This window comes from Trichoplusia ni, chromosome 3 (genome assembly GCF_003590095.1).
Source record: "Trichoplusia ni isolate ovarian cell line Hi5 chromosome 3, tn1, whole genome shotgun sequence".
NCBI classification, from domain to species: domain Eukaryota; kingdom Metazoa; phylum Arthropoda; class Insecta; order Lepidoptera; family Noctuidae; genus Trichoplusia; species Trichoplusia ni.
Window position 1 is genome coordinate 1,781,106 of NC_039480.1, and position 23,127 is coordinate 1,804,232.

Here is a 23,127-nt window from a genome sequence, read left to right on the forward strand (position 1 = left end):
ACTGGTTTCGCATCAAAGACAAAAAATCTCAAGGGCTAATTATAAGTACAGCATTTTTCCTTTCCAAACTACTTTCCCATTAAAAAGAAGCTGAACAATATTCATAATGACCAAGAATACAATATGAATTGAGTCATCCTGTCGGTTTTGAACTCGAGTAAGAGGCTTGGCGAGTAGTGAAAGGAAAATAATTACCGGCGAACAGTTGATCTGGACCAGTAACCTATGCGGTGTTGCATACTCAAGAGACGTATTAATATCGGAGCTGATGTGACGTAACGTATGCTCGTGCGGGAGATGGAACTATTGTCTAAAATACGAAAGAATACTTAAATTAATTGTAAGATAATGTGTGGTATAGGTTGATGAAGAGAGCTGCGATTTTTCAGTATATGTAAGTAGGTTATTTTTTTAGTTTTGTTCTCTAAGGATGAAAACAGAACTCTATCATTGAGGGTATTCTGTTACCAGGTTGTGACTCAAGATCCGTGACAGTTTAACAGTTGAAATGTTTACACTTGACGTGTTTCTGTTGCGACTGTAACAAAAAAGGAAAGGTTGGTTTTTATTTGTCACCCAATCGATTGGTTCTTCTACAGTCTCGGGGTAGTGGTATCGCGAACCCGACTCGCACTTGACTGTCTTTTTAACTCGGATTCTACCACCATCATTTAAAGAATGACTGCTACAGTTATGGATCGAGACTGCACTCCATCGTATAGTACGTCATTGGAAGCCTGTTGTCAAATTTAGTGATGACACTAAATGCTTGTTAGAAAGTCACACTGCTAATCACTGCTTTTAACAATTGACGGGCGATTAAACAATTTTTGTGTGATGAGCCGTGTTGCGCGGAGAGTCATTCGTTTATTAAGAGTGTATTAGTTTAGTTTCTAGAATATATACTAGAAAGAGTCTGAATTTATCAAAAATGAAGTCATCATTATTTAACAAAAACTTTAAAAACTAAGTTATGTTAATTGTTTCCACATATTTTAATAATATTTGCATTTCATATATTGACGCTACGATGCAGTTTTGTAAGGCATTATGACATTTTTAATAGCTGCGGAAGGCGAGAAGAGTTTGACAAATGTTTTAGTTAATTATTACTTTTGTAACACATTAATTTTGCTCCAGATTTCTGCTCTAATGACGCTGTCATCTTACATTATACTGTTTTTAAAAGTAGCTAAACTTCAAAAGAGGCCACAAACCCTTAGTTTGTCTCGACATTTCTTCACAGGGCTGCAGGGTAGTCAGATAGAAAATGTCGACCCTGTTGTTGTCAAAAAAGACATGTAAAAGTGATGATATATCCCACTTGCAGAAAAAAATTATTTCATTTCAAGAATTCCTCGATACCAAAACGACTACTGGTTCAAAATACATAAGACGCACACCGAATTTACATTGTAAACACAATTCAACACAACGCTTATCACGTTACCGCAAGTAAATAGACCTAATGTATTCTTTTTTACGTAACGGTAAAAGTGCGACTATGTTCCACCTTACATTTTACACATTACCCCCCTTACACATGGTAAAAAAGGCCAATTGTGTAAGTGTGCTATCGTACGTGAGGTTCACTGGATCAGGTGTTATATAAAGATTAGAATATTATAACCAATGTTAGGTGTGGTGTTCGGTAGGAGCGGAAGCGGGCAGAGTGTTGCAGAATAGTATTTATTTTATTTCATTGAACAGTATCCTATTAAGGATTCAATCAGTATTTATAAATTAAAAAACATTTTTATTGATTTTTAATATTATGATTTAATGATTGTTTTTAGTGTAAGCAGTTAGCTTTACAAAAATAATTAGCTATTATAATTTTCTCAGTTAAGTGTGTCACAAAAGCAGGATAAGTAACTAAAATTTTTATAATAAATGTTTTTTTAAATTCACAGTAGACAATATACGCACAAACCATTTTTTACTAAAGTTTTGCAAGGTCCTTGTTAAGTACTGAAATATAAATCTAAATTATATTATCCTTTATTTTCTTTATTCTACAAAATCGCCATATCTCATACCCTACACCACTGCGACTCACGCATTTTCGTACGTGTGCCATTGACCCGCATTCGCGCGATGACTTTACTTGCAAACTGAATTCTTATGGCGTTTTTATGGTAATTCATAACAACGTAATCGTTACTCGTAATTATATCAACAATGTGTAGTGAGAATGTTCCTCGATAGTGATCTTGTAATCTATGTTTATGAGGATATCATTTATGTTTATTAATTATTTGATGTTGTTTTTTGTATATTAATTGATGGTTGTTGTTTTTTTATTAAACGAAGCCCTTCTTATATACTAAATAAATAGATAATAAACTAATTCCTAGTTTTAACACACATTTTAGTCAGATTTAATCAGGACTCTTTATTTTGAAATGGTCGTACCTTTATAACTTATCGTCGCTTATGCCCAAAATTATACATTTGAAAATAAAATATTAAGCTTTCTGATTAAAATTTAACACCAGAAAAATCAAAATTCTATTAGATACTAAAATAATAAAAGTTTACTTCAACTCTGAAGTAAAGTTGCATAAGTAAATGTGAAAATAAAATGACTCGAATGCATCTTGTGTGTTATGTAAGGTCATGTGATTTTGTTAGTCGATGTCGATGTCGATGTTTGTGGAGGTCGATGCCAAGGAACTCTTTTGATTGCCTAAAACTGCGTCTAATAAGGCATCAAAGTCCTATTTTGCAGCCAGTAGCAGTACTAGTATCAGTATTGTGGTGTACAAGCTTTTTAGATCTAATACGTATATTATTATGTACATTGTAAATTTTAAATCTTCTTTTACATGAAAAAAAAACACCTCACTGCAACTGTAATGAGACTGTAACTGTTCTTCATTCTAAATTATATTTTTCTAAATACGGAATATCTGGAATCAACAAAACTCTCGTAAAGTAATTTAAGAAGAAAATAGTTTCAATAAATAAAAATCACTAAACCAACAAACAAAAATGCATCTAAACAATGTCACAGAATGACAGAAAGCGTTCGTTACGCAACTGTTCCTAATACCCGCTTACTTATTAGATCAAGGCTTAAAACATAACATAACATACGTAATTGACCGACTTTTCTTAGATAAACATCAGCCTGCGGCTTTGCTTGTACATACATGGGATTGGAGACAACTTACCATGAACACTCCAAGTAAAATTACTGCTGTGTGGAAAAGAGACGATAACATACGCAGTGTATTGCTCCGTCTCACTCCTACGGTAGCATCAGTCTTGAATTAAAAGCTTATAATACACTGAAATCGTATCTTGATGATCAGAGCACAAATAGTTTCGTTTCGATCATTGCTTTTCTTGTGTTAAATAGAATGATTGCAATAATTGTTGCAGTTTGCTCCAAATATTTGACTCACCCTAATCGATTGTCAAATCGGTCACCAACAAATTTTTGCTTTTAACAAAGCTTATTTGTAGTAGTTGTTATAACGGGAGCAGAATGCATGATCATCATCATCATGCGATACAGCCTGATGTATAGACGGACAGCGGAACCGAAGTGATAGGGTTCCGTTTTTATCCTATGGTTACGGAACCCAAACAAAACCGTTACACCTCGCTTCCTCTCCACTTATTACTTAGTTTCGTCTTCTACACTTTTTATTTTAATGTCATATATGTTGGATTCTTTTTGACCACTATTTTTGTTAACTAGATCAAGGACAATGCGGTTTATGCTTTCAAAAATGTTTTGTTCTTAATTTCGTTGTTTAAACTGTACTTATGAGTTCAAATTTCTATCAGCAATCTAGGTTAATCTCAATGTGACTTTTTAGACGGAATAATCTTCGATGCGTCCGCGAACACGCCACAATCTAGTACTTAATTTTATTTCGCGACAAAGCATCTCGTATAATCAATTCAGTTGGCGTACAGTGAAAACAACTCCACTAATATAACTGGACCAAGTTTTTTCCACATATTGAAGAACAAGTATTACCCAATTACTAATTAGACTTTCGAATCACTGCCTCTTCTATACACCTATTAAAACAGTACATTATATTAAGATATGAAGACATTATGTCTGGTATTGCTCACATTGATACATTATCAATTACACATCACACACGGTATGACCACATTTTATGTAGACTCTCATACACAGGGCAACGCAATCCGATACTAGTAGACGACAATCTCCTAGCGACTACCGTGAGGCAAAATATATAGAGATCTATAGATATATTTTTACGTAGTCGGAAGTAAAGATTTCGGGTAGTGGAGATTTTCTTTTTAATAACGTCTCCGCATTAAGAAATCAATTTAAAATCAATCCTTGTGGGACGCGGGATTCTTAAAAATTCAAGTAACATGCAAAGACACTCAGACTCGGTTCCAACATTTTTGGATTGCAAAAATGGTAGCCCTACGCGGTGATCGAACCCGTGACACGTCGTTTTCTGTCGGTTTGGCGGAGTGACCACAACCGATCAGCTATCCATGCTGTCAAACCTGGAGACTTGCGTTGCATAGTGAAGATAAAACATTACATAGTACTAAGATTAATCGGAGATAATAAATTGCATGCCACTCAATAGTATCTAGACGCGTGTCGCAATCATAACACGCTTCGAGCAGCAAATGTAGGTTTTGCAAAATATCCGTTTTGGTAAAACACTGCACTAGAACTAATTCATAATAATTCTTCAAGGAGGGGTTTTACTTGATCTTAAAGAGGCACAGAAATACATCAACTGTTAAGCTATCACTGTTCATAGGATACAGAATGGTGATAGATAAACCGATAGACGGATAGACAGCACAGCCTTGCTAATAGGATCCCAATTCTTTGAATAAGGAATTACCAACAAGTGCACAAAATGTCACTCTTTTTGATAAAGAAATAAATCAATTCCAACAACAATAATTGTAACTATAACAAAAGCTTAAAAACACGGTAGTATTGATGATTGCTTTGTTGCCGATTATATCTATAATAAAAGATGTTACTATCCCCGAATGAGATAACAATTCTTTAACCAATGTTTTAAATGACGCAACTTAAGATCGAGAGCGTTAATCCGATTCTGAGTCATTTGGCTGCAACCTTACATATTTGTATTACGAAATTGAACGATTTAAGACACAATGTCGCAAGTTTAATAAAAGTATTTACGGTCCGTTTGCAGCGCGGCTGTATTGTTTGAGAGCACTGATTTAATTGAAGATAGAGAGAGCGGTTAGTGATTTGTGGTCACTCAAAGACTTGTTCGAACAGTTGAAAATTAACAAAACGTTTAAATCTGTGATTACTATACAATTCAAAGTGCTTAATCTTACTCTGTGGAGCTAGAGCTTTGAGTAGATAGCAATGGCATTATCAAAAAAATCTGTCGTTAGTTATACTTAAAATGAAAAGTATTCTTTTTTCTGCATCAACCCTTCTTCAGTTGTTCTTTTATTCCTTAACTTATAAGCAATAAGGTTGATTTTTGCAATTACTTTTTCCAACTGTTGTACTTGTACTATTTCATGTCATGATGTCCAATAACATTTTAAAGGTTTGTTACGTCGGTTCATAAGTAAAAGTAAAAAGTCTTTCTTACATAATACATCATTATTTGAGTTATTTATATACATGAGTAAAATATGACTTAAATTGTCATATTGTCATCGTTCTTGGTCAGAAATTTCGCTGCCTGTATCAGAACTTACAGTGTTTAACTAATGACATGAAATAAGTTGTGATTAATGGTTTTAATATTTTTAGAAGGCACTAAATGCACTAATTTGAAATAATGCGGTTAGTAACTACCAAAAAATTTGCTATTCAAAATATATTGGAGCTTTTGCAAGAATATTGCCTTCTATATATGCTAAAATTGCTATAATTGCTAAAATTCTGTGACACCTTAAATTTATAATTTTATTTTTAGATAGCTTAGATTAAAACTTTTGTAAACTTTGCATGCCTATTTCCAGGCAGAATGTATACGGCTCACTCTTATTTACTCCATCTGTATTTTAATGTAACCTACATTCATTGCAAATAAATTATTTGATTTGATTTGATTTGATTTGCACTAGAAAGTACCGGAATAACACTTAACCGAAATGTCAAAGGTTAGCAAATATAGCAAGGAAAAAATAAAACGAGTTTAGTTCGGAAATGTGCGCAAGCGCAACTTGTTATCACGTATGATCATTGATCCGTATAGAGATGTTAAAACCATGTGGCCATTTAATTGCAATAATTTAATCATGATAGACGAGTAGGTATGACGTTGGACGACCAAGTCAAAAACTCAAATCAAAACATGTGTACATTTCATAATCATCTGCGTAATTATTGCATCCTAAAAACGGCGTGCTAAAAATGAGGAAACCTTCGGGCAATTTTAAAGCTCTGACATCCGGTTCTACGTAGTCCAACCAAAGTGATATAATAAATTAAAAAAAAGTTATATCATTTTTTGCTGAGAACTAGTTAATTTTATTTCTAGTTATTAAACTTAAATCATTGTACATGGCATACAGCTATATATAACATAGTTCAGATATAATTAAAATCTCTGTACGGTAAGAGGACCTCATATCTCAACAAAAATATAATAGATAAAAATATACTTAACTACAAAAGAATAAGCCATATTTACAATTATTTCCAAATTGTCTCACTTAAACACACATAACACACCTACGAACTCTATACAAATATTCTAACTGGTTTAGCCAGTACAGGTACAGTGAAAGTAAAAAGTATAATTTTAATAAAAAAAACAGCTGCCATTCATGACGTCTCGAGTAATGACGGATTGTGGCCGATATGTAACCTTCGTAAGACTTAAAATTCGATGGTATTTTCCTGTTAGTTATTATGATGCTGTAATGGTTAATTTTTACAAGAGAAAAACTTATTTTAAGCCTCAACTGTGTCACTAGTAGCCAAAGAAAAGGAAAAAAGGTAAGGTAGGAATTTCCCCTGACTATAATTTTTTGCTAAAAATACTTCACTTAGAAATATGTATTAGATCTTTAAAAAATCATATTCAGGATAAAAGTACACATCTATACGTCAGTGTAATATGACTGGCGAAGATGAATCCAAACAATTAAGTCGATGTCAATTAATATTTTTTTCTACACCTGACCTACAAACTGTTAGAATATACATTATGGAAGAATATATTGAGTTTTAATTATGATTAAAAAATAGGCTAAATATATAATAATATAGGCTCGAAATAAAAAACAAAAATTAAGCCGACCAAATTGAAAATCGACATTGACAATTTGACAACCCTAATAAGAACAGTAGTGATGTAACATTCGAGATATAATCTACACATCACAATTCCTTATTGGCCTAATGACTTAAATGGCGTATGAACAGTCGAGTTACATCACTAAACCTGATAACTTAGTAATGAAGAATACTCGTAAGATTATTTCGTCATTACATACATTTATCACTGCAGAAGTGTAAAAGCAAATCACCTTTATTTATGTTTAAACTGGTTCACAAGATAACTTTGGTACGGCGGTTTAGCGGTTGGCTTGGAAGTACGTACTTATTAAGTAAATGTTTCTTAAGTTTTTGTGTTTTGTTTGAGGTGTATCTAATAAAAACTCACATTTCTTGGAAATATAAACGTCATATTATATATTTTGATGGTATTCCTCGATTTAAAATTTGTAATTTCCCATTTTTTTCTGTTACCGGAATCGACGGGGAATTAGTCTTGTGGTTTATAAAAAGGTTTTTTCTTCTACTAAATTACGTTTTCCGGTAACAGGTAGCTGCCAATCATTAAAAAAGTTTATACATATGTTACAAATCGAAACCTGAACATAAACAATATTCAAACTCTTCCCAGTCATGATCGCACCGTTAAATCAAGACCCTCAGGGCGCAGATCCCAGAGAAGATACGACACAGTAAACATACACCCTGTATATGTACCTACCTGATCCCAAAATTCACATACAAAGTTATGGAATTAGTCGTAAAATGGATTCGTGACTCAAATATCTAACCTATGCATTGTGTGAGCGATTGTACTTACATATCTCAAAGCAACCTGCAAGCAAATTTCTACTTTCACGCATAAAGTTAAGGGTGGTTGTCGTGTATTTCATTTTGGAGTTACAACGTTTTGTAATAGTTTATTATAAACGATGCCAGTTGACATTCGATAGAGGGCGTCATGTGACGTCATTAAATCAGTACGGCAACAAAATTTAGGGCTTAAAGGGGCTTACGATAGGGAGGTTCATAGCATCACGGCGTGACTGTTTGGGGTGAAGTTGGATTGGCAGTTGGTATAAATAGATATCGCGGGAAAAATATTTTAGCGTACCTACGTGTTAATGGGATGGAAACGTACAATTTACAGTTCTGTCTCCCCCAGATAAAGCTAGCGGATTTATGTTTCGTACGTTCGTAGTTTGATTGGAACTTTGCAATGTTTACCTGGATGAATAGTATATGACTTACCATAAAGAGATAAAAGTAACAGTTTAAAACAACTCCATCTGAGACGACTTGATAAGAAGATGAGTGTGTGTCTGGATAAAATAGTTTGGTAGAAATATAAAATATACAAGTTCCAAAAAAAACAAGAAGTTGATTAATCAGTTATGACGGCTGATCACTTGGTTAAGTTAAATACTGCCAGATGCACTACACGATGTTTAACAAAATAATTTTAAAAGAATACATCATATACTTAAATAATCCTTATAAAATACAGATCAAAAGTGTTGAAGTAATCATAATTTTGTTATTTTACCTTCACAAAGTTTGAAGTCATCTCAATGCCGTATTACCAATCGTAAACCGCTAACTAACCATGAAGATGAACAAACTCGTTTAGGATTTACCAAATAATTGGAGACTCCTTGCTTTCATTTATATTGAACTAGTTTTGTCGGTGTCTCCGCCCACGTGGATGTTGGTTATCGCAGCAGGCACGATTCAAGGTTGATTCTCATCAAATTCATTAAATCTGTCTGTCTTGGTTGGCTTAGAAACATGTGACCATAATTATTCATTATTTTAGTATGTTTTAGTAATAAAAAAATGTGCCAATTTAATATTTTGTAGTAATTACCTTTACTTTTTTGCAAAATGGAAACAATTAGCTGACGAGAGATACAAAAACACTGACTTCTTTTGACAATTAACTACTACCGAGAAGTGCTGCCCTCTAGCATTAAATAATACAACGAAAACACATTCGTAAATAAAGAACAAAAAAGATAAAATAAAAAGGGGAATAGCTCGACCAAATCAAATGAAACTTGTTCAAAACAAAAGCAAACTTAATGATTGTTTGTTTAACAATATTTTTTGTGATAGACACATTTTTCTTTGAAAATGGGAAGCATTGCTAATTTGATTACCGGTTCAAACGGCCGTCATGCGCAACGCTCCTTTGATCGGCAAAAATACAGATATGTGGTGTGCTCTGCCTTATATCGTGGTCTAAGGCATAGGCGGTAGCGAGAGCGATTATAAAACGCTAGTGTCATGACTGTTGCTATCAAAAATATACAGAAGAATTGAAACCAATACTAAAGGTATTGAAAAATGATTTCTAAAGTGATTTTTGATTCATAATAAAAATCAAATACATTAAAACCAAATTCGAAATTTTCTGTAAACTATTACAATTAATAGATATAATATTAATAAGTTTTAAACAGTAAGAATAATAAGAAATCATGGAAATGGGTAAGTTCAACAAGACAATAGCACTGTGAAATTGGTGCAAGCATACAACGTATACTATTTACCCAGTCCAAACAGCCAATTGGACTTCATGAGTTACTACGATGCGTAGAAGATCGATGATCGCTATCAGCCCACTACTTGCACTCCCTCCGAATAGTGCCCGAGGCGTATCGTTCCCCGCTTTAGCTAATGAGATGTCAGTACAATCATTTGTGCTTTAACCTTACGCGATGAGGTTTTTGGCCTTTCATTTTGCCCGCCTTTAACTCAACCATTAATTAATTTAAGACGCATAGTGTGCCGAACACTTCATAATAAAAATTAGGACAAGGATTTCGTGTTTACTGTAAAGTATTTCTGTTTTAATTGTCAACCTGCTTTTTTATCTTATTCTGGTAGTAACGAAACAAGAAAAGTCTACAAGATAGCTCTAATTGCAATGCTTTAACGTGTTCAGTACTATAAGTAGGTACTAAACACGTTAAAGTTAAAATATTAGAATAGTTTAAAACTGATCCTGTGATTTTTAGTGACATCTTTGAAAGTAAGTTTACTTTTTCTTTCAAACTATACAATTATAATCGGAATTTCGAGTATCGAAAATTTATGAAAATTTTAAAAGGGATAATAATAGATGTAGTTGCCTATGTCTTTTCTAAAAGGGAAGCCTTCGTTCTTAAGAGAGTGATAGTATAAAATATACATAAAAGTTTAGAAGCAAAACAGTAGTTAAAATACTAGTAGTAAGCACTTACAAGCATCTTTCATGTTTACAGAGATATATCCATTGACATATTGGATAGCTGACCTTCTGGGACGTGGGTGTGTTAGACATTTAATATATCATGATAAAACAAACGCCCGTCTCATCCATAACTGCATGTCATCATGTACCTTCACGTCAAGCATGTTGGTCAAAATCTCAAGGTTACAAGTGCATTTGACATTAAGAAGTAAGCGATTAATCCTTGATCGAAACCACAAAGCTCTAGCACTAACTAACAATATTTCATATATTATTATCGAAAGAAGTGTTAGCAAGTCTATTAGGCAATAAAAAAATTCTTGTTTTTTTTTGTAGAGCTTTCCAAGGCGAACGAGATTTGAGAGAATGTTTTAAAAGTAAGTATATATAGTACGTGTGTTGTCAAAATTTCTCAGTCTATAAACAAGGTGAGTATGTGAAACAGCATTCTGTTCCGAAACGATTTTGGACACTACGTTTTCAAACATATAGAGAATAATAATAAATGCGTGTTGATATGACATTGACATTGTAAATGTAATAGATTAACAAACGCTAGGTTAGGTTAGGTTTAGATCTTCAAAGCAAATACACAATTGCCACGTCAAAATTTCGACACAAACAGCAAAAAAGCAACAAGACTACACCAACAGTAACATCACAAGCACAAACTAAACAACAAAAGGCACTGTGCGCCAAAACACGAGCGCACCAGACAAAAACGTAAAAAGGCAAAATTTTCCAATTACGCGTAAGCTTTAACATTTCAAAGCAACTGTCTGTATCACGGTAAAGACCTAGACGTTTTCCATTCGCATTATATGACTAATTGAATAAAAAAGTAAATCTTTTATAACAAAAGGTTGTACGGATGCTGAGTTTATCTGCGTATAGCCTGCGGGTGTAGGAGTAATTATTATTTTACTTTGTGCCTGTATGTTTTATTTTGTTCCCCTGTGTTCTTTTGTTAACCTCCATTACTGGTATTGTCTTTAACATAAATTCTAATCGTCATTTGGACTTGAGCTTGTGGTACACTGTGTGTATTATTTTCTTGTTATTTATTTTCGGGTGATTCCGTTTTCAAATATAAATACTTACTTTATATTATAAAAGAAAATGTTTTCACAGGTTGAGAGAATTTGGCTATCATTTCAAAAATATGTAATTAAAATAAGCACATTTTTGACTATATCGATAAAAGTCTCTCGTGTTGTCTGCTAACTTTGACAGAAGACGGTAAATTTAAATAGTTAGGTAACTTAGATACTAAACAATCGACCAGCGGCTTAAAAAAAATCCGTTCTTTTATACCTCTTATAAAAATTAAAGTTAACCATCAATAAATACGGCCAAACCAACCCTCAAAATGACGCAGAGTCGTCCTACGAAAGACGTTTGATGTGTCGATGTTTGTCCCGAATGTCCCGCCAATGGCCCGCGGCTCGTCCCGCGGCGTGTACGTGTAGTGTCACGTGCCAGTGACATCCTGCTTATTACAGTTTATTAATTTGGAGTACTATTGTATTTTTGGATTAAAATGATCAAAGGATCGGTAGGTTTCGTTTGCAATGTTTTTGAGTTGAACTATTCGATTAATTTAATTTGTTGGGGCTAATAAATTCTACGTGTTTAAAATTGTTTTGGTTTTGATGCGAACTCAATCTTCTATGTATATTTTCTAATAATGGCTAGAAACAAAACAAAAAAGAAACAAATTTAATTACTCTTTAGCTAATTTAAACCAATTCTTAACAATGCAAGCCATAATAAAGAAAAACTTAAGAAACAAAATAAGAACCACCTTGATAAAGGTGGTCGCTTGATTGCATCTAATAACAGTCATCATTGTTCCCCTAAAATCTACAATTCTATTGAAATCAAACCAAATATTGACTTTAATCGTGAGAATCAGAGCAAGAAGGGTAAAACTAAGTCGACCTTCACACCACATAGAGCTATGGGAAAAACGCGTCACTTTTACGTTGCAACACATTACCTACATATTACCGGTAATTCGTTTATGGAGTAATTTTTAATGAGTAATTACCGCAGGGGATTGCATAAAGTTTTTACTGAACATTTTTAGCCTTCTGGGTATTTAACGCTAAGCTTGGATATAGGCGCTAATGAAGAAGAAATGTTAGGGTTATACAACATATTGGCGATGATAGCACTTAAGTTGGGTTAACTTTACGTATGTTTATCGATTTCTCGTCAATTATATCACTGCCAACAATATCAAAAACCGCCGTGATGCAAAACTCAGTTCTAAAAAACCTTATGAACTACATTTTGATGTTAATTTTTCTAATTACTTCTTGATTAAAAACAAGACCCAACGTCAGGACAAAGAAGAGTTAATAAGGAAAGGCCACTATTATAATTAACTAATAAACATAATGACGCAAAAGACTATTTTCCATCACAAAGCAGAAAAGAGTTTTATATCAAAAAAAGTACTCAGATACGTTTTTCTCTTTTTATTTTTATTATTGCACTTATCTTCATTTTAATTTTATCAAAAAAGAGTGAGAAAATGTCGAGGACAAATATATTAAAAAAAAGTATGATACAAGATGTATTTTGCCTTCTTTATTCAGCACACTAATTTAATAAAAAAATGAAAAAGAAATTCATAATCACGTAATTATTCGAAACCTCAAGCCATCTTCAGTCCAGCAATCAGTATAACCAAGCTACACGGCTCCCAACCCTTATTAGACAAAAATACACATCTCAGCATGTTTGGTCCAGGGATCCTCCCGGGGAGTTTAATTATCGGTCACTAAATTAAGTTGGGGCCGGTTCTGCTATCTTGCAGTTCAGACGTGTTTCACGGAACGCTGCGATTGCAATATAGAGGCATAAGAATGTTCGGATAGATGAGCTTTCGATGGATGAGTCGTTTTGGTGATGTTATATAGGTAAAATATATTTGGAGGTAATTTTTCTGTGTATAGAGTAGAACGGTATGTTAAGTGTTGTGTGTGTTTTTTAAAATATCGGAAAGTAGAATAATAACATAAGTTAGGTGTCTTTTGACTATTTGTATCGAAAATTTATCCAAACTTGTTTTTAGTTTTTCAAGAAACTGTTTTTTTTTCACTGACACGATCATAGTTTTCGGAAAAAATATTGAAAATTTGGTCAAATAAAAGCTTTTGATGTTTACGATGTGGTAGGTAGGTACTAACATGAAAAAAAAATAGTTACTTTATTGTGGACAAAAATTCTCCAATGACGTGACACAAAGGAAAATGCCTATCATATCTATACTCCGTAATTCAAAAATAAACTATATCTATCCCTTTAGAACCCAGACGTCAATTTACATATTTAAAACTAAAATACAATTAGTCTGACGTTTTTAGAGCAAACGATAGTCAAAATATTATAAACCAAATCAATTTGATTAGCGGATACCAGAAAACCTTTTTAAACTATACCCGTCAAATATAAAATATTCAAAACGTCATAGACTAAAAACAAGAGCTTTCATTTATAAAAATCGCTCTAAAACTATCAATAAAGCAATTAAAATGCGAAAGGTCGATTTTTCAACGACTTCAATTCGTTAAATCGAGTGAAAAAAATGTTTATATCAAAAAGGATACATGTCTGGTGTACAGAAATAAAATTCTGAAAGTCGATTGAGTGACGACCAATGGATAGCGTTTGTATGTAAAATGTAAATAAGTCAACATCTTTTTTTTTGTTTTGCGACATGGCTTCATGTTACACCGTTGTTACCAAATAGAGAAGATGAGATTTTCAGTAAAGTATTTTCCGTTGGTAATGCTAGCTTTAAGAGACAGGTTTATTGTTAAAACTTATTACGTCACCAATCAATTATAAAATAACATTTAAGATATGTTTAAACCAGTGTTAGTTGTTTCCAATTACTATAAAAATACCGCTTCGTGCTCACTTTTCGTATTTTTACTAAAAAGTGTCATTCGTTGGTATTTATTTATAAAAACGCCCGACTTCACTCGTAATTAACGACATTAAACTTCACATAAAACGAAATTTTTAATTGAAATCATGTGAGGTAACTTACAAATTCACTTTTTCTAGACGTTCACTTAAAATTTAAACATATCTATCCAAAAAAGCGTAAAATCTCACTTTCTACTTCTCGAAAACGTTTATCGGAACACTTAAACATAACTCCGAAGGAATTCGGTCGAATTGTCGACAAATTAAGAATGAAACAAATTATAGTTATAAATTTTAATGGCGCATTTATTTAATGGTCAAGAATCCACGTGCTCTCTGTAGAGATGGTGAAATGATTCGTTGCAAAATACTTTATTAAGTATCTCCCTGTCTATCTGTAATCGCAACGTTTTAAATGTATTTATTTATGTTGGTTTTGTAGAACCAACATAGGTAAATAATACTTGGGGTTGGATGGTAAGTACTTGGTGTTGGATGGTAAGTACTTGGTGTTGGATGGTAAGTACTTGGGGTTGGATGGTACGTACTTGGGGTTGGATGGTAAGTACTTGGTGTTGGATGGTAAGTACTTGGTTTTGGATGGTAAGTACTTGGTGTTGTATGGTAAGTACTTGGTGTTAGATGGTAATAGAACAAGCTCTACAGTTTATAAATTAGTATAGCTTTATTGATAGATAATTTTCACATTTGGTCCTAGATTAACATTTATTGATATTTAAAAAGCGAATTGCAAAGTCTAACACGATTGTAATACGAACAGTAAAAGTACAAGCATTGTGGCAATAACATAATTCGACCTTATAATAATAAATAACCAACGCTAATATCATCGTAAATCATTATAATAAAACAAATTAACTTGCTCATATAAATTTGCACACTTACGTAAAACTAAGCACAATATTTGCTCATAATACTTACTTATAACGATCTGTTTCAACATCACAGTCCGTCACATTAAATTCATTCGACGTACATGTTACAGTTCGGTGTGACAGACGGTTTTATCAAACGAATTGGCGTGAATTGTCACTTGTATCTGAAAACGTTCGGCCAGTCGGGGTTTTAGAGGGAAAATAAATAAAAACAAAACTGCCCTCGGTGATATTTTAAAATGACGAGTTTGTTTAAATCATAGAGCTATTGTTATAATCAGAAGTGTAAGGGATTGTACTGCTAATTTTCTTTAAACGTTTTTCTTGAGACGACTTTAAATAAGTTGGCTGAATTGAAATACTGATAATTGTTAGAAGTAATTTAGAGATAGTACTTTTTCCAGAACTGCAATGTTTTAGTCCAGACTAGATTCTGGTCAACCAAGTTTTTTTCATTTAAAAAAGAAATTCGTCTCCAATTTTTTAGTTACAGAACTGATTCAAAATGCTAGCTTTACTCACAGCCCAACTTGTCTTGCATTTCTACCGATCTTTACCTAAATTTGACTAATAGACATAAAAAAATCATCTTTATACAAATCTATCCCAATTTTGGTATAATTCAACATGAAATTGTTGTTACTTAAAAATAAAAATAAACTTCGCCTGTACCATTGAACTTTCAAGCAAAACCGTCGCTTATTAAAACATGGAGTATAAACCTTTAACCACATGCGATCTTCAGAATTCAGGAGGCGTAACAATTAATAGGATTACTGCATGCGATGGTCAGCATCTGCCCTCTGAACAAGCATTCGTCTCACGTTTGCAGCTCCCTGCCAAGTGCCAAGTCTTTAACATATTTATGTCAGTTATTGGGAGTTATTTTAGATTTCATAGAGATTTTTGTAGGATAGGATTTTTTTGAAGTGCTTTTTTAGTTTGTTAGAACTTTCATGAGGCTGTATGAATTACATTCTTGAAGCTTCTTGAAGCCTATTAGATGCATTGTAAATTCGACATAAGACTTCAATATGCGTAAGTACCTACTACATCAAATGTTACTTGTTAATGATATCTATGTAGAGAAAATGAAAATATCGTCTCTTAATTAAAAGAACTTTGAATATGTATTCTGGAACTAAACCAATCTCTTATATTGTATCAATGTAATTTAGAGTGTGTTTATTTTTCTGTATTTTACAAAAATGTAGTAGTTGTAGTACCTAGTACCTACTTTTTTTTAGTTTTGAATTGTTTTGTATGTAGGTATACAGGAACAGGAAATAGGAACAAGAACATCACAATGATGTTATAAGCATAATTGTGGTGATATTGATCAATCAACAAAAGGTTAAAATATTACCATCATAGACCAAAATATAGTATTTCGAACCGTGTGAAAAGCGATAGTAAATTGAATTCTCTATAACAATAGGTAATATTTTTTCGTTACGTCATAACGTCAGTGTAATCTCATCGTTGGTAGAATTTGGTAGGTTTTGATTGACGGCTGTTTTCTATCAACTTGATCTGTGTAATGACAGCTTTATATCAATTCTGTCCATTTTTGTAATAGTTGTATGTGTTTTGTAGATTGTAGAGATACTTTTGATTGAGCAAGGATTTCTTTTAAAGCGTGTAATTCATTTGTTCTTACAGAAACTATAGAAGGTTGACAAAATAGAAACGACAAATTTGGTGGCTGTTTAAGAACATTTTCCTGATAGTGTGATACTAATACTTTGGTGTTTTTTTGTATTTAATACTCTAAAGTAAAATAAACATTTTCGGAAGCAAGACAAGACTCTACTATAACTATAAAAAAAATCACTTCAAAATCACAATAAAATAGCAAACAAAAAAGAAGCAAATATTAACAGACAGATCTTAATGATACATTAAACAAATCTAAATTAACCCCAATTGTATTTACTCTTAACGTTCAATTTACAATAATGATTCACTGTAGTTAATACAAACAGATTAAAATTGACGCAACCATTGTATTTTATTAGTGTTTCTTCAGATCCATACGAAGATGATCGTACATCACGGTGCGTTTACTGGGTGGACTAATATATCGTACGTACGTCAAAACACACGGGTGCACGATACGACGTAACTGGTTCGATTGTTTTGAACATTATTTTACGTGTAATTTTTTTACATGAGATGAATCTTCTTAATGCATGTGTGACTATGAATTGAACTAAAATAAAGTAAAGATGTATGTTTTACATTACAAAATAATCAAAATGTAGGGTTTGCTAACGTAATTAATTAAAATTCTTAAGAGACGTTAATTTAATAGCATAAGTAACTAAAATTATGTTAAGTACTAAAAGAAAAAAAAACCTTGTTTTGTGTGTGGTATTAGAAATATTAAAAAAAAAATTAACTTTTCACACTCATTCCATAAAAACGAGACAACCCCGAGTCTTCCTACTTCACAGATTTAACTAACCATTTCTTGACTAACCAAATCACTCTCTACACGTCAGAGTAATCATTTACACTAATAAAAATAAACTTAATGAGTAATTCCGTGCAGACGCGTTCATTTACGTAGTACATCAGATGCGCAAGCGCAGTTTACTTTGGTGTCATCGTAAAGTACAGGTTATAAAAGACAGATATGTTTACGCTTTATGTCCAACGTTTGAGTGAAATTAAATTGATTTTAGATATATCAGGGCTGATTGAATAATGATGGCTGAAGAATGTGGGAATTGGAGATGGATAGGTTATGTAAAATATGGTATGTAAACAAGTGGTAATGCAGGAGACAAAGTCCGAGTTCAGGTACAAGTTTACTGCTAAAATATCAAATTGCTGGAAAGAAGCAATAAGAAAGAAGCTACGCTACGAAATGGGGACGTCATACTTTTGTCTTCCTCGAAACAAAATATACTGGTTTATATATTAAAGTACATCCATACCAATGGATAAACTATGTTTAACAAATCATAATATTTTTTTCACAATAAAATCAGATTTTTTAAATCAAGTCCCCTCCTTACTTTCTTATTTTAAATACCGAAACAGAAATAATATTACTTCAGAGTAAGCTTCAGATAACGAATTCTGTAGCGACCGTCCTTAAGTCACCCGAGTGTCACCTTCCAACTGCACTAGTACAATCAAGAACAAAAGCATCAATAACAGGTACATTCGCCGACATAACCTCAGAAGCAACAAATAACTCAGCGGCGAGATTTGTTGTCGCAATCCATTGTCGCCGCGACACGCCAGTAATGAAAGCCGCTTATCTGCGCGACTGTACCTCAGCACTGTCGGTTATCTGCGTCACTGTACCCTCAAGGAGGCTAATCGGACCGTTGAATTAAACTTGATATTTGCATTTTTATTTTTTGAGACGGAAGGATTAAGTTTTGTCAAGGATTAAAATTTTAGTTATGTGTCTGTGTTTATGAGTTAAGTTTCTAAGTAATTTTCACCATGAATATTTTCATTTTTAATACTTTCTGATAAAAATTCGTGGTGCTGTAAATGTCCTTAAAAGTTTGGACTGCCAGATCCACTTTCACTGGCAATTATTTCGCGTATAGATGTAGGTATAGATGCAGTGTGCTTACAAAAGCTTTTTTAAGCATTTTCTCTAGATAGATATACATAGTTGACCATCCTTGGTCAACTTAAATTACTTTATTTATTCTGTCACAAAATGAGGAAACTTTGCAATGAATGTATTGCATAATTCCTTCATAATTTCACATTCAACAACAAAACAAATGAACTTCTAATTCAGGAACAAGTTAATTTATTAAGGAAAGGGTGAAAATCAACATTGAAAAACAGCAAGCTGGCAGCAACTCGAAACTCCACATCACTTAACAACCAATCATCGTCAATACGCGTACAATAAAGCACAAAAGTAACAACATATCGTATAAATTGGTACAGTCGAGCACAACTCGTAAATACAGCGCAGGTGTGAGTTGTTGTGTGTTTACGCAATCGTATCGTTACTGTACGCGTGTCGCTCGTATTTTGTTCGAAGGAGGTACGTATGTGACTTGGATCGCAACGGATTTTTTTGCTGATTGTACTTTTTTGTGGTTGGTGGTGTTTGGGGAAGACTGTTTTGAGTTTGGTACTGTTGGTACTATTAAGTATAACCTCCATGGGTTTGGATTCTTCCAAAAGTTTTAGTTTAAATAACGTTGTCTACAGACAAAAATAGCCTGATAGAGGCTCGAAGAGAAAGACAGGAAGACCAAGAAGGCAGTACATGGACCTATTGAAGGAAAATGCAGAAGTGACAACATTATAAGGAAGTTTAAAAGATGGAAAAAGATATACAGAAAAGTCCCAGCCTTTGATGATGAAATGAATGATTTGTAGCAACTTGTAGCGGAGTGATTGAGCTTACCACGCCAAGCCCACTGCAGGATGTATCGCGGGTTCTATCCCCGCGTAGGACAAGCATTTATGTGATCCATGAATGTGAAACACCCCGCTACACAGGGATTAAATTACTTAGTGCGGGAGAAGTTTTTTTCAAAAGAAGAAGGGAAGGAAGAACTTTCGGTACTTTAATAAGTTTATTTTAAACAGTCCTTTATCATTTTTGATTTGCATTCCTTAAAGCACACAAACAAATGTTTCGTTTGAATCCAAAAGCCAGCACCACGTCTAAACATATACACACATGCCAAAAAATCATTAACGCGAAACACGAAAAAAAAATTACCAACATAATTAATTACTATCAAAAAACAGCATCAAAGCTGGAAATAGCTGAAAGCGATGTCAAGCCAGACTGACGCAGACATGGACAGGAACATTGAAAAGGAAATTAGCCTCAGTGTGGCGTCCATTCGCATTTTTTCCATTTATGTCAACATGACAAGAGCACAGTGCGCCACGCCGACAAAGGATGGGACAAAACCATCAATGGTGATGGCGAACACCGCACTGGAAACGTTAATTTTATAAATGATTTTTATTGCCTTGTCGTTATAGTTGTGGCTTTATTGAAGCTGTTCTTTTTGTTCGTTTTATTGTTTTTAGTGCTTCAGCGATTTTATTTTTATTTAATTTATTAGATGTAGTAAGTTTCATGTTGCGTAAGGAATAACTTAAAATAGGTACTATCTGGAAATTTTGATAAGATATTATTCTTTTATTGGTTGACTCGTTTAAAACCTTATTTTACCATTTGAACTCAAAAATTTAGGGACCAGCAAAGAAGCAATTATAAATTTAAACTTAAGATCGTCTCGGTTTCTGGCAAACGTCGCTTGATACTCGCTATCTTCCAAATCAGTTTTCTCAGCGATTCTCTCCCAAAATAATATTAAAGAAGCACAGATATCGCTTGAACGGTAACCTACAAAATTACGATTACAGCAAACAATCACACTCGTATTTTCGCAAGTCTAGATAAACGCAGCCCCTCGGAAAAAAAGAGAAAAGTCGGAAGACACAGGATAACAGTAACACATTTTCGTCGCGGAGGCTAACGATTCCGAAGTGAACTGTCCCATAAATCTAGGCCAGCCTGATTGATACATGGCGGTGGGTTGACGCCCATCGAGTAATTTAGTGCCGGCACCCCGCCCACCATCCAGATAGCGGGACTTTTGTTTTGCATTAATTCTCTTTCGCTGTTCTTTCCATCGATGCTAAAGAAAAGAATTTACTTTTAAAAGGAATTCTACGTAGTGATAAATGTCGAGATTATGTTTTTTTCTGTCGTTATTTTTGTCTAGAGATTTTTATGTTGTGTCCGCTGTGCGATTTGGATGTGTTGATTATGTTTAGGGTGATTACCGTTGTGAAATAATCTGTCTGCTTTAATTAATAAAGTTTTAAATCAATCGATTTTCAATTTTAAGCACAATGTTTGGTATTTTACTAAACATGGATGGATCTCGGCAAAGATTAGCATAAAATATCATATTCACATTTTAAAATTTGCATAAATTAAATAATTAAATAAGGTATAACATAATTATAAATTGCGTAATATTTGACCTCTGGAATTGTATTTAAAAGTAGTACAATATGTTAAGTTCATCATCTGTTGTCTGCAGGGTGCGGTCTCTTTAGACATTGCTTCAAGTATTTACAAACACTGACATATAAACCTAATCGTTTTAATATATTTGTCACTTCTCAATTGAAACATACGCTTTCCTAGATCTAATTCTTAAATACATATCTATTTATATATACAATCGGATAAAAACACTAACCTATATTAATGTAATGAATATAGAAGTAAATGTTCACTGATAATTAATTATCGTAAAAGATTTATTACAAAATGTTATTCTAAACCCCTAATTAAATCTAAAAGACAATGTAAAACTCTCTGCTCTCCACTTGTATTCATTCAAATGTGACAAAGATCACATAGTTCTAACCCACCCAAAACCACCTTTTCAATACACGTCACTCATCTTTACCAAAAATAAAATCTATAACAGCGTTGTAAATGAAACATCAACACGAACAAAACAACACACAACTCAAACAAAAACAGAACGCGTTTAAACAAAACACTAGCCCATCAAGTCAGTGCACTACTTCATTCCTCATAGTTTCTCATCTAAAAACAAGTAACAAAAAGCCTGGTTTTCCGACTAATTCCGTAGCATGAAGTTCAGACGACAGTCTCTGTATTGCAGGCGTTTCTTAACAGCTAATCTTAGGACAAAAGCTTTAATACGAGCGGCCCCGGGGTGTAGGACGAGTGTTGCTATTGTTTATTTTAATTTTTACGCCTGCGCAACAAACAGTGTCTGCGGCACGCTAAGGAACGCTATACAGGGTGTGGAAAAGACTCGTTGGGAATAAAATTGTCTGTTGTGATGTAAATGTGAAATCAGAAAAAAAATTGTTTCTAAAGAATATTATAAAAAATCAGTATACAATATCGCTAGGTTTGTGGATTCTCGAAACAAAAGGTAGTAAATAGCAAAATACATTATAAATTATGCTTTAAAAAAACGCGTTTGGTTCACGTCGACCCCTGGCTAGACATAATGGGATTTTGCTCTAAAAACAATTAAATTGAACTGAATTAAAAGTGTGCGTCCCCTTATTTTAAAACGCCTTCATGCTGCAGGGATTTCAGTAATGACACGTGACATTGACTGTTTTGCAACATAGGTTTTTGTACAATCTACACTGTATAAATATTTCGTCATTTTCACAATGTCATATTTGAACTCAGTTGTTAAGCCTTATCATGCGTCTCATTTAGTGCGAGTATTTTAATCAAGCATCACAAAAGATTAAAAAAAATATCATCAGGCTAGGTTGCTCCGGGCTCACGTTTTCTTTCACAATGGTGTCTCTGACACCATTGACGGTGAAGTGAAGATAAGATACTCGTAATATAATTTTAAGAAATTGAAGATGTCACACTAAGTCTGAGTTTGGATTAAAGCTGCAAATCCGTATAAAGATCTAAAAGCAACCAGGAGAAAAAATACAACAAATTTGAAACAGCCTGTAGCAGGATAGCCAGTGATATGCAGCTCATTTTCAGCTGTGCCTCGAATTATCAGCGACGCGTGACGACCCGACTACGACCACTGTATTATGTGTTGTAATTTCTTCACAACTTATTGTTTTTGGTCTGGCCACTGCAGAATTGTGAATTTTCTTCAGTATTCCGTTGTCACTGACCGGTCAAGCCTGAAGTAGAGTATTTTTCTTCAGTAAGTTGGGACTTTTGAATTTTGAAACTCTGTATTTGAAAGCGGCCTTGTACTAATTACGACTTTAATTTTAGAGGTTCTCTTACTTATGTAAACTTTTAGGAATCAAAAGAA

The 23,127-nt window shown here is 33.4% G+C and overlaps 1 protein-coding gene across 1 annotated transcript in view; it reads right to left on the reverse strand.

Annotated features, from left to right (window-relative positions):
• The window catches only part of LOC113508818 (keratin, type I cytoskeletal 9-like), a 45,761-nt gene that overhangs the window by 13,725 nt on the left and 8,909 nt on the right, over nucleotides 1-23,127 (reverse strand). The window lies entirely within an intron of this gene.